This window comes from Balaenoptera physalus (assembly GCF_965194825.1).
Source record: "Balaenoptera physalus genome assembly, chromosome: 3".
Classification (NCBI taxonomy): Eukaryota; Metazoa; Chordata; class Mammalia; order Artiodactyla; family Balaenopteridae; genus Balaenoptera; species Balaenoptera physalus.
Window position 1 is genome coordinate 131438875 of NC_138890.1, and position 13732 is coordinate 131452606.

At 38.9% G+C, this 13732-nt stretch overlaps 1 protein-coding gene across 19 annotated transcripts in view; it reads left to right on the forward strand.

Moving 5' to 3' along the window:
- PDE4D (phosphodiesterase 4D) overlaps positions 1 to 13732 on the forward strand; it is a 1115543-nt gene that overhangs the window by 984618 nt on the left and 117193 nt on the right. The gene's annotated exons all lie outside the window — the stretch shown is intronic.

Here is a 13732-nt window from a genome sequence, read left to right on the forward strand (position 1 = left end):
AAGGAGGGTGAAAGATGCTGGTATTAAAAACTTCAATGTCAAGAGAAGGAACCTTGGCAACTAATATTTTCAATGAACTGGAGAGGTCACAGGTTTTGGAATCAAATGTTTTGATGGCAAAACAACAGTGTAAGAACCAAGGATTGGAAGTGTTTAGAAAAAGTAAGAAGGAAGAGGATTTGTAAACCACAGACTATGGAAGAGAAACCAAGATTACCTGGAAAGAGTTTTGCTTTCTTAATCAACTAAGTTACCTGAGTTGGCAGTAAAAGTAAATATCAAAGCATTTACTGATAGAATTGCTGATAGAAAATAAAACAAAGAAGATGCAGTGGAGAAAGCTTTAGAATAAGCTGAACTGTTGCTTATGGCTGAAGACAGAAAGAAGATTGTGTGGGCTTTAGACACGAAGTGCTGAGGCACAGGGGATAAATCAACACACAGATCTGTGAATTCTTCACGTTGATTGAGCTTTAGAAACTGTGTCATAATACTATCAATACAACAGTGCCTTAGCCACTGGCCCGAAGGAAACATCTACAGGCTTTGGGAAATGAGAATCTGGAGAATTGACCAAGACTGAAAACAAAACAAAGAAACAAAATGAAGTATGCCATTTTAAAAATCCTAATATAGAAGACTGACTCTGATTTTAAAAGGCTCTTTGAAGCAGTATTTGCTCTCAATGTCATTATTTAAGTTAGAGTGATTATTGACATAGAAAAGTTTTTCCAAAATGTGTTTTTAAATGAAGGCTCCCCACACGTTGAAATTTAAAGTGGTCTTGGAGGAAGAAACTGCTTTATAAATCAGAGATTTTATTGGAATGATAGAAATCTTTGGAACTAGATAGAGATGGTGATTGCACAATGTTGTGAAAGTGCTAAATGCCCCTTTAAATTTCTAAATTTTATATTATGTGAATTTCACCTCACTAAATTGTACTGAGAGAGAGAGAATTTAGCACTACAGCTTTATGAATTTAAAAAAAAAAAAAGTGATCTTGACCACCATAAGCCTGTGTTCCTGAGGGTTTACTTTACGTCTTATTGACAATGGAATTCGCAGTACTCAGAGTGCCTGGCACATAGATGGGATTCATATGTGTTAGATCAATGAATGAATGAATGGATGATCCTGACCTGGTCATAGTGAAGTCCACTTCATGGGGTGATCACTTGACCCTATTTTGTGGGATATATTAAAGGAAAATTGGACACAACAAAATGAAAGTTACTTTCAACTTTTTTCTTAGGTTGGTTGGTGGAAGAATAATATTTTCAGATTTTAGAGTGTTGTTGGTTTGATCTGGTTTTGCATTTTTCTCCATCAGTCTCTGTGGAACCATAGATCACAAGTAGGATTTTCTTCTGTCCTGCTTCTCTGTCTCAGACCCTTCATATCCATTTCTCTGAATACGAACAGTTGGAAAGGTAGTGGAATTGAAATGAATCACAAGGCGTTTCCACCCTATCCTTCTTGGAACATGGTTGAACAACTAATGTCAAGACATACAGCAGAGCTCCACGATTGAAAAATAGTGATACTGAAATGAAAATCACTGTATTCTAAGTTTTCTTTATTATAGGCTTCTGTTATTTTCTTTGTCATATTAGCACCATTGAAAAATACAAGTTGGAGGTGGGATGGAAAAAAGTAATGACAGTCCAGTGTTTTATAAACAGTAAAAAATTCAGGCTTCATAAAATTCATCTATATCTTCTGCTCTGGTGTTCAAAACTTTCTGCCTGAACTCTCTCAAGAATTGTTTCAATTCCCCAAATAATATACTTCTGTAGATAGAGCCCACATGTTGACAGCCCCTACATTCTTTTCTTTTTTTTTCACACACACACACACACACACACACACTGTATTTTATTTTTACAAGAGATAAACTGACACCAAGCATTGTAAATGGATGACCACAACAAAAGCAACAATGATTGCAATTACCAAACACGAAACACACTCATATTATGTCATAATATTGACATTCAGTCCAGTAATCCTCCACTGTAACAGCTCCTTTACTTTGCAGTGAAAATTGATTTGTATATTTTTTGCCTCTGAGTCCTTGTGGGATTTTTTTTTTTAATTCAAACAGAAAGTCACAAAAATTATAATCATCCTCATCAGTTCACTCAGTCCCATGTAATTAATTTTTTTTTCATCTTGATCTTTTGTTAGCACTTTGATGAATTCATCAGTTTTCCATTAGAGTTCTGAAAATGCTTATTCATTCAGTTCAGCAGTATAGTCAGTTACCAGAAACCTGTACTTGTCAGAGTCTTTTCCATGAATTCCTTGAAGATGAAACCCTTTTATAGGAACATTTTTGCAAAAGCATCAGAGTACACCCAGAACTGTCTGTAAATGACAAAAGACTTAAAAATGACCACGGTTAAAGATTTGATAAAAGTTCATAATAATGCAGTTGACAAGGAAATTTAGTTATTTCTGAGATATACATTTTAAAGTAATAACTAGAATTATGACTTATAACATTATACCAGAACATATAAGATTTTTAGAAATTTCATGTAATGTCTGAAACATTTATATTAACATATTTCCATACAAATAACCCAAAGAAAGTTTAGTATTAGTTGTTTCTTTTGGTTTGTTTGTTTGTTTGTTTATACTGCAGGTTCTTATTAGTCATCAATTTTATACACATCAGTGTGTACATGTCAATCCCAATCGCCCAATTCAGCACACCACCATCCCCAACCCACCGCAGTTTTCCCCCCTTGGTGTCCATACGTTTGTTCTCTACATCTGTGTCTCAAATTCTGCCCTGCAAACCAGTTCATCTGTACCATTTTTCTAGGTTCCACATACATGCGTTAATATACGATATTTGTTTTTCTCTTTCTGACTTACTTCACTCTGTATGACAGTCTCTAGATCCATCCACGTCTCAACAAATGACTCAATTTTGTTCCTTTTTATGGCTGAGTAATATTCCATTGTATATATGTACCACAACTTCTTTATCCATTCGTCTGTCAATGGGCATTTAGGTTGCTTCCATGACCTGGCTATTGTAAGTAGTGCTGAAATGAACATTGGGGTGCATGTGTCTTTTTGAATTATGGTTTTCTCTGGGTATATGCCTAGTAGTGGGATTGCTGGGTCATATGGTAACTCTATTTTTAGTTTTTTAAGGCACCTCCATACTGTTCTCCATAGTGGCTGTGTCAATTTACATTCCCACCAACAGTGCAAGAGGGTTCCCTTTTCTCCACACCCTCTCCAGCATTTGTTGTTTGTAGATTTTCTGATGATGCCCATTCTAACCGGTGTGAGATAATGCCTCATTGTAGTTTTGATTTGCATTTCTCTAATAATTAGTGATGTTGAGCATCCTTCCATGTGTTTGTTGGCAATCTGTATGTCTTCTTTGGAGAAATGTCTATTTAGGTCTTCTGTCCATTTTTGGATTGGGTTGTTTGTTTCTTTAACATTGAGCTGCATGAGCTGTTTATATATTTTGGAGATTAATCCTTTGTCCGTTGATTCGTTTGCAAATATTTTCTCCCATTCTGAGGGTTGTCTTTTGGTCTTGTTTATGGTTTCCTTTGCTGTGCAAAAGCTTTGAAGTTTCATTAGGTCCCATTTGTTTATTTTTGTTTTTATTTCCATCACTCTAGGAGGTGGATCAAAAAAGATCTTGCTGTGATTTATGTCACAGAGTGTTCTTCCTATGTTTTCCTCTAAGAGTTTTATAGTGTCCTGTCTTACATTTAGGTCTCGAATCCATTTTGAGTTTATTTTTGTGTATGGTGTTAGGGAGTGTTCTAATTTCATTCTTTTACATGTAGCTGTCCAGTTTTCCCAGCGCCACTTATTGAAGAGACTGTCTTTTCTCCATTGTATATCTTTGCCTCCTTTGTCATAGATTAGTTGACCATAGGTGCATGGGTTTATCTCTGACAGCCCCTATATTCTATATAGAGGGCATAACTTTCCTCTACTCTCTTGATATTTAATAGTAATTAGGATTTTTCTAAAAGCATTTTATTTTTATTTTGCTTGCCCATTGTTAGAAGGAGTTCTGGATCTATGAAACAAAGATAAGATTTTGACAAATTACAGAGAAACTCACTTCTATGAATAGGGTAACATCAGCTATCTTCCTTAAAGAAGGAGGCAGGCAGTAAATTTGAATTAAGAATTTTAGAGTATTGCTACCTTATTTGGTTCTCAAAAAAACTTTTTTAAAAAATTTCATTCTTTCCACCCCAGTTTATACAATTCTCTTATGCTTTACTTCACTCTAGTATCGTTTCCCCTTTCTTCCTTAATGCCTTAACTTCCCCAAGTCCTGTGGCCTATTTTTCATTTGTAAGGTATTAAGCATAGAACAATAGAACGACAGTGAAGACTTCTCAGGGATAAACAAGGTATCATTTGGATTGTGGTGCATCTACCATGGATGCTGAAGAAGAGGAGAAAGAGGACAGGTGCATGTGCACAAGAAAGGACATCCAAACTAGAAGACAAAACCATGATCCTGAAGAGACAGGAGAATGCGGTCAGGCACACTGGATGGTACATAGAAAGAAAGCAGTGCTGGGAGTACTCATTGAGATGTGAATAAACTCTCTCTTTGAAATTCATGTCCTGATGGTTACTTTGTATATTTAAAAAACAGTGTAGCAAAGTCACTGAGGCCTGTTTCTTAGAGTCATCAACGCTGTGAACAAGTGCCAAAGCAGACCTACCTTATATAAATGGCTTTATTCATTTATCTGAATTGCTGTATTGCCTGTCAACAAATATTTATTGGAGCACCTTCTATGTGCCAGGCATCTCAGACCTGGGGAAAAGATAGGATTTAACATTTACACAGCTTGCTGTGTAGTGGAGAGATAGACAGATCAACAGACAATGAAAATACAATGTGTTTAAAGTGGAGTTATTAAAGTCACAAAGGCCACTCAGTGGAGGTAGGGCTTCAATGGCTTGGGCCAGCCAAACTGGGGAAGTGGCCTGTGGAAAGTTACAAACTTAAGAAATACCTAAGATGTTTGGGAAACAGCTCCAAGGTTCTAAGGCTAGAAGTGAAAGGGCAATGTGGAGCCCTGGAAACTGAAGCTAGAAAGGTAGAATGATCTGCTTTTCATTATGTACTGTGCTGGGTGCCATAAAGAATACAAAATATAGAGGAGATATAGCTAGCTACTATGGAGTCTACAGTTCAGTTTTGATCCATGGATATATGTCCATGTCGGAATTTAATTCCTTGGGAGGTCATGGATTACTTAGTCCTGGAAATATTTAAATTTATATTGGCTCTCTATAATAGGGAATTGACACAATATTTTAATTGTAGTAAGGAGAGTTAGATTGGAGAGTCTGTTGCAGTGGTGTGCTGGTAGACCAGTTCTCTCCTTTTCCCCTTTTCCCACCAAAAAGCAATCAAACAAACACAACAAAACCTGATTGCAGTGTTGGCCTATTGCCATCGTTTAAATACTCCCACCATGGCTGATTTCAAGCTACCACTGGTTTAACAGTCCTTTTGCAAAATTCTTGAGTAGTTAACAATTGACAATAGTCAGCCCCAGAATATCGCTGCAACAGTAATTCTGTAATTCTTAAGGTCAAATAAATAATAGAACCAATAAATCATGTAGATATGAAGAAAAAGAGGAAGAGGAAGAAGAGGAGATCTTTGAGAGCTAGATTAGTCAGGATATGCTCCATGGAGGAAGCAAGGCTTGAGTTGGGTCTTATGGATCAAGTATTTAAATAGATAGAGAGGAACAGCCATCCCAAATGAGATGGACAGATGTTGAATCAGGGATGTATGTGACAAAGTGACAGTCTTGTAGCAGAAGTCCAGATGAGTGAGGTTAGAAGGGATTTAGGTTGTGAAAGCCTTGGCCAGTCAAACGATGATGTTTTGGACATTAACCTAAAGTTAGTAGAGAGTCATTAATGGTTTTTGGACACAGATGGGCATAGCAATATTTTGACCAAAACAATATTTTAGAAAAATTTATCTGACAATAAAATGAATAACTGATAGCAGTGAGACCCCAGAATAGAGTAATATGCCAATGAGAGCTACCTTGTGCAAATGAGAGTAATTCAACTCAGCTGCAATCTTGGAATTTTGTAACAACTCCCATGTTGAGAAATTGTAGCCTAGAGTGTTGGGTAAAGCCACCGTGAAGGCAGTGAAATAATAGTGACTAAGTGTAGAGAAACTGAATTCAGATGGAGCTGGCACACAAACCCACGGCATATGTAAAGTATTTTTATTGGTATTAGTCTTGCCATTATTGTTGCTAATGATGGTATTGAATAATTATCAACTGTTGTTAATTATTTAAAACCAGGTGCCTAAAGCAAGCTCTCATCTTGCAGAAAGTTGTCTTTCTTTGAACTTTTAAGAAAACTTGTTTGAAACATGGAAACTTAGTATAGGAGGTCTACCCCAGCAGCACATCTGCAACCTGTCTCATTCCTGTTGTCTTTTCTGCCCTTTCATCTTACACTCCTGCCCCCATCCTTCTCCGGGCCAATGCAGCTTTCCAAGCTTTCCAATCCTTCTCCCACCTCTTGCCTGGCTTCACAAACATCATTCAAACAGCTCTGGGTCTGTATCTCCTTTCACCAGAATTCCTGCAGCCGTGGAGTACATGCAGAGCATCTTTCTTTGGCCTCTCTTAAAAACTCTGAGGGTGTTTTCTGACACACATTGCTTTGTAATTCAGTAACAGCGCAGTTGTGGCTTTTTTTTTTTTTTTTTTTTGGCTGCGTTGGGTCTTCATTGCTGTGCACGGCTTTTCTCTAGTTGTGGCGAGCGGGGGCTACTCTTCGTCGCGGTGCACCGGCTTCACATTGTAGTGGCTTCTCTTGTTGCAGAGCACGGGCTCTAGGTGCGCGGGCTCAGTAGTTGTGGCTTGCGGGCTCTAGAGCGCAGGCTCAGTAGTTGTGGTGCACGGGCTTAGTTGCTCTGCAGCATGTGGGATCTTCCCGGACCAGGGCTGGAACCCGTGTCCCCTGCATTGGCAGGTGGATTCTTAACCACTGAGCCACCAGGGAAGCCCTGTGTGGCTTTTTTAATTGCAGTCATGCTGATTTTTAAAAGCACTCAGAGTGAGAAAGAAAGGAAAGGTAGTAAAACACGTGTACGTAGATGCTCACTGAGCACGTTTGCACATGCTCTTGGCAAATGTTATTTTCAAAACCTGTCTGAGCAGGTCTGAGCTGTATAAATTTGGTAAATCAGGGTCAGAGGGCAAAAATTTTGCTTGTGTCCTCACTGGAGAATGTAAATTACACATCTCATGTACATTATAAAGAAATCCAAGGGATGAGCTTTCTGAAATTCATTCCTTCTTGTTTACTCTAATTATACAGTGGGGAATTATATGCTTTATGCCATTTTAATTTCTTGAATATATTTGCTCAAGAAAAGTACATTATAATACAGCTTAGTACCATACATGCTGAAAACAGGTTGATAATGAATTTGGGCAAAGATTCCCATTTCATTTCCTGAACTTTACACAGTTTTTGGCTATATATTTATTAGTTAGGACTCCAGCAAACATTAAGGCACCAACTCTCTGAGATAAGAAGTGTGTTTTCCAATAATAATTATAAATCTGCCAGAATATTGTAGAAGTTACACTGTTGGGTATTTAAACAGAACCAAAATCATTGCAAATTTATTTTAAAACTGTTGTTAATCATTTATGTAATCATAGATGATGGCTTACAGAAGATGCTGATGAGATCTTTCCACAAACTAGCTATGTAAGTTTTGTAGAAGGGCAGTAACTCTCGATAAATAAGCTCAGAGTATTCCATCAGCCTTTTCTCTATATACACACTATGTTTTGGTAAACATGATATATACATATACCTCAATTATTGACAGCAATATACATTCTGACTATTAAGAATTCAGCTCCCCAGCCCTCATGGGAAAAAGCACCCCTTTTCTCCTATAATAGAGATCAGCACCAAGGAGGAAGCCACACAGGTCTCTGAGTACCCAAAATAGATGTTTGCAACTTCACCCGGTAAAGATAACGCACTTCATTAGCAAGAGAAATGTATACTCATGTTTTAGTGATGATTCATACACACTTGGTTATGTGGTTCCAAGCCTTCCATGATCGGCTGAGCAAATTAGAAAAAGGGTGGGTAGGAGATTCCAGGGAAAACCACAACTCATAGTAGTCAAGTGACAGATGATGGCCTGAAAACAAAAGAAGAAGGAGAAAGTCTATCAAAATCAACCAAAAAAGCACAGCTGTCTGGAGCCTTTTGGAAAGGGACAGTAAGGTCCACCTGTTTTGAGAAACAGTAACAGCATCTCTATCTGGACAGCCGAGTATAACAATTGATGTTCACATTGATGACACCAAGTCATCAAAAAAAGGCTAACTTATATTCTGCTCAATCTGTATTGATTTTCTATGTAATATGATAGAGAGATTTCTATTTTATGCACTTAATAATAAGGGAGAATACTCCAAACCTAAACCTGTCCCCTTCAATATTTCCCCTGGCTATTGCTCCATCCATCATATTCTCTCTTTGACCTACTCTCTACTGGTTTCTTCTTCCTCAGACTGGTTGAGTTCCTCCCTTCCTAAGGGAAAAAACTCCCTTCTCCTTTGATTCTGTGTCAACCATACGTCTACTGATTTTCTCACACACACTTTTAGAAAGAGAGTTTGTATTCACTACCTCCATTTTCTTCCCCTCCCTTTTATTCCTCAACCCACCTGCAGTCAGCTTGCAGCCCCACCACTCTATTGCAACTATGGTTCCTCTGATCTAACTGCCAAAACAAATACTTTTCAGCTCATTTCTTTCTAGGTTTCTCTAAGGCAGTTGTCTGTCTGTCCTCCTGGCTTGAGGTCTTGCATTCTTTCTGTCTCCCTCCTTGATTTGGATTCCTCTTCCTCCACCCTTCCTTTGACCTTGGTGTTTCCAGGATCCTGTTCTCAGTGAGCTCTCCTCACTCTTCATGTTCCCCAGGATTCACTCATGCATTCTTGTTATTTTAACTACCACCTCTATGCTGATAACTCCTAAATTCACATCCAAGTCTATCTTAGCCTCTTCCATAAAGCTTGAAAACTCAACTATTTCTTGGAATTTCCCACCTGAGTATCTCACAGGTTTATCAAATTCTTTATATCCAAAGTCAAATTTAGCTTTTCCCCTAAATTTCTTCCTTTTTATGTATCTCAGTTGGTCACACTACTCAGTCATCTGAGCACTTCACTTATGTTCAGAAAATGAAATAAAAATGAGTCACAAAAAACATTAAAACCTCTACAGACCTAGACATGCAGAGATAACCACTGTTGCTATTTATAGCCTTCCAAATGTTTGTGTACTTCTGCATATTTTTAATGAAATCATAATATTTGACCATTTACCATTGCAACAGTTTTTTCATTTAACAAAAAAATCTTTTTTTTAAATTTATTTTTTAAATTGAAGTATAGTTGATTTATAATGTTGTATTAGTTTCAGGTGTACAGCAAAGTGATTCATATATATATTAATCTTTTTAAGATTCTTTTCACATATAGATTATTACAAAATATTAAGTATAGTTCCCTGTGCCATACAGTAGGTCCTTGTTGTTTATCTATTTTGTATATAATATTGTGTATATGTTACTCTCAAATTCCTAATCTATCCCTCCACCATCCCCACCTTTCCCCTTTGGTAACCATAAGTTTGTTTTCTATGTCTGACAAGAAAATCTTGAACATTTTTCTGCTTCAAAATATACTTCTTCAAAATTATTTTTGAAGTTGTTTGCATTCAAGCCAATAGTGTTATTTAACCAACAGTATTGAGCCTTTATATCACCTTTCTCAACTTTCTTTCCCTCCTTGCTTTTTCCTTAAGAAAGAAATGATTGCAAATGAGAAAGAAAAAAAGGCATACAACATCAAATATGAAAATAAGCTCCTGCGAAGGAAGGAGAGAATTCCTTGGTGGATGGTAGTAGCAGTAAGATTAGCCTAATTACACTCAATAAGTAATGCCATCAATTGAGTGCTTTCTGTGTGCCCCACTGTTCTAAGGACTTTGCATAATCCTCACCATAAATCTGTGAGGTTGGATAAATTATTGTTCTTATTTTATAGTTGTGGAAACTGAGACACAGAGAGGTTAAATAACTAGCCCAGGGACACATAGGTAATACAAAACAGAGTCTGGAATCAAACTTGGGCAGTCTGTTCCAAAGATCAGTCTCCTGACAACAATGCTAATCTGCCTTTTGTTGTACCCTAGGGCATCCTTTCTACTAGAATGTACTACTTAGCAGTCAATTTCTTAGAATAAAACCAATAAATAATGTAGTTAGTTGAATTCTTGAAATCTTTAATGGATAGTGGAGAGAGAAACAAAAAAGAGGCCATTTCTATGAGATAGTAATGAATGTTTCATTCATATCAGTAGTTATTCTGGATGGTTTGTTTTTGATAATATGGTGGGCAAAAAAATGTGCCAACCACTTAACAATGGAACCCTAATTTCAGGTTTAACATAATTTTCTAAGTAGAATCGATATGGAAGTTTTGCTACATTTTCCAAATTATGGTTAAAAAATTGTGACTTCCTCAAATCTGTTAATATCGGGAGCTAAATTTTTAAGAGGTGAGTGATAGAATGCAGGAGGTGCCCTGCCATCAATTCGTCACTGCCTCATTCTGTCATTCACATTCTGTTTGCTGGTGAGATGCATTGAGTCTGTTGTATCTCAAGGTATAATGTCTGGCATTTGTAGATGTGCATGGAAAGAAGGAAATAAGGAAGAGTGGGGTGGAAGGAATAAAAGAAGGATGGAGGGAAGGAAGGGAGGAAGGAGGAAAGGAAAGAAAGAAGGGGAGGGGAGAGGAGGGAAGGGCTGATCTCCAGATATTCCCAACCTCTTCCCAATTTGCTCTAATCATATCTTCCCCATCTCTCTTGCTCAGACCAAAGTTTGGGGATATCTTTGTGTGTCTTCCTTCTTTTCTTTTCTTTCTTTTTTTTTTTTTTTTTTTTTTACTATTTATCTATTTATTTGGTTGCACTGGGTCTAGTTGCGGCAGGCAGGCTCCCTAGTTGCAGCACATGGGCTCCTTAGTTGCGCCAGGTGGACTGCTTAGTTGCAGCTCCAGGGCTCCTTAGTTGCGGTTTGTGGGCTCCTTAGTTGCAGTTTGCGGGCTTCTTAGTTGTGGCATTCAAACTCTTAGCTGCGGCACGCATGTGGGATTTAGTTCCCTAACGAGGGATCAAACCCGGGCCCCTTGCATTGGGAGCGCAGAGTCTTATCCACTGTGCCACCAGGGAAGTCCCCTTGTGTGTCTTCTTTCTATTGCATCTCATTTCCAATCCATCAGGGGTCCTGAAGCCCCTACTGTCAAAATATACCCAGAGCCCAAGTCCATCTCACCACCTCCAGTTTCTTCTCCTATTGCAAGCCATCATTTTGTCTGGCCTGGATGATTGCAGTGGCCTCTTAATAGGTCTCTCTGCTTCTACCCTTGCTGCACTACAGTCTGTTCTAAGACAGCAGCCAATGCGGATCAGAGTGCTTATTGTGGCTTACAACGTCCAACCTGACTTGGTACCTCTTTCATCTCTGACCTTCTTCCCCATTCTTCTCCCCTCCTTCACTCAGCTCCAGCCACACCAGCCTCCTTGCTGATCTTCAAGAACATCAGGCACTCATGTGTCTTAAGACCTTGGTGCTGTATAGAATGGTCTTCCTTCCACTACCTTCAGGCCAGTTCCCTAATTTTCCTCAAGTTTCTGCTCATGTCTCATCTTCCCCATGAGGCCAACCATGACCATACTATTTTTAACTGCATCCTGAATTTCCTCCATTCCCTGTGCCTGCTCTACTATTTGTTTGTTTGCTTTCATACCATGTCTTTCCTTCTGACATAATTTACAACATTTATTATTTAGTCTCTCTCCCCATTAGACTGTGAGTTCCTTGTGGGCAAGGATCTTTGCCTGTTGGGTTCACTGGTACAGACATATATAGAACAGTGCTTTGGTCATGGTAGGTGCTCTGTACATTCTTGAATAAATGAATAATCACCCTACTCAGTGTCTCTTATAGAGATGATTTGGCTTCAGTGGCTTCCCATTAAGAGCACTGTTCTCATTGCCAAAGCCACGTCCCCAGTCAAGAGGTTTCACTAGGAGATCAGGCACATCGGGGACATCAGCCCTTTGGTGCCTGAAAGCTGTGGTCTTGGTCTCTGGCTGCCTAATTCCCTCTGGATTTAGGATAGGAAAATGGAGGTAGAGAACACATTCAAATACCCCAAACTTAATAAATATTTTAAAAGAAAGGATGACATTTTTTGAAAAATAATGTCTTAGTACTGATTGACGTTTGTGTAAATGGCCAGTCCTGCGTGAGGGCACTTACACAGTAGGAGGCATCCAGGGGGACATTCATCACCCCAAGAGCCTCTCCAGAAGTAACTTTCTATTATCACCTTAGGAAACTACAGAAAGTTCCCCAAGGATAAGCCCGCATTTTGCTGACCATCTTCTAGTTCCAGCCTCATGCTTGCTCAGTCGTAGGTTGGAAGGAGCCAAATTGAAACAAATTAAAAATATGCAGGAACCATCCCCTGTGAGATCACAGAAAAGCCAGAAGGAGAAAAGATGGGATTATGGGTAGGGAGCTGAGCTACTTCTCTCTGATTTGGGTGAAGCATTGGTGAACCCAGAGGAGAAAACATCGAAGTCCTGTGTGACACCGAGAAAGGTGCATAGATCATCAAAGCATACAGGTAGAGGTCCTTTGTTCTCCCTTCTCCCTTCAAAGAAAACAAACTTCACAAGCTAGGGTTTGGAAACGAATGCACTTCTAGACAATCCTCCTTGGTGCATTGGCATCAGCAGGAGGCAACATCCTATAGTATTGGTCCAAGGTGCCAGCTCTGGAGTCACACTGCTCTGAATCCCAGCCCTGTCATCACTACTCTTGACACCTCTTGCCTCCTAACCTCAGTTTCCATCGTCAGAAAAGAGGAATAATAATAGCAGCACCCTTAGTAGGAGGATTAGACAAGATAATCCACTCAGTGCTCGGCACAATGCCTGGTACACGGGCAGCGTTCAGCAGAAGGTAGTGTGCTGCAGAGCTGCTGGAGCTACTACCCCTGTAGAAATTTTACATGAAAAATGGTGTGTGTGTTGGGGGCGGAGGATTATCTAGGGTTACTGCCTGGGGAGGGACAGTTGGCCACCCAGACAGATCCTTACAGAGTAGTATTTTCCTTGGTGAATTAACTATATTCCAGGGTTTGCCTGTCAACCATGCAGTCTTAGAAAGGTGATCTTGTGCTTCTCAGGAATGCTGACTGCCACTTTCAAAGCCCAGAAGATTTAATTTATTTATTATTTTTTAAATTTAATTTAATTTTTTTATACAGCATGTTCTTATTAGTTATCTATTTTATACATATTCATGTATATATGTCAATCCCAATCTCCCAATTCATCCCACCACCACCGCACTCCCTCGTCACTGTCCCCCCTTGGTGTCCATACCCAGAGAAGCCCTAAAGCTAGAATATCAGTTGATTAGTGCACACATTCTCCCTCTACAGGTAAGTTCCGAAGGCCAAGTGCCTACACAGTGTGGATTTAGAATAAGCAGAGTCACACATGATCAGAAGGTTTACTGTCTCCTGGTTTTGAGGACCTAGGACATCCAGGT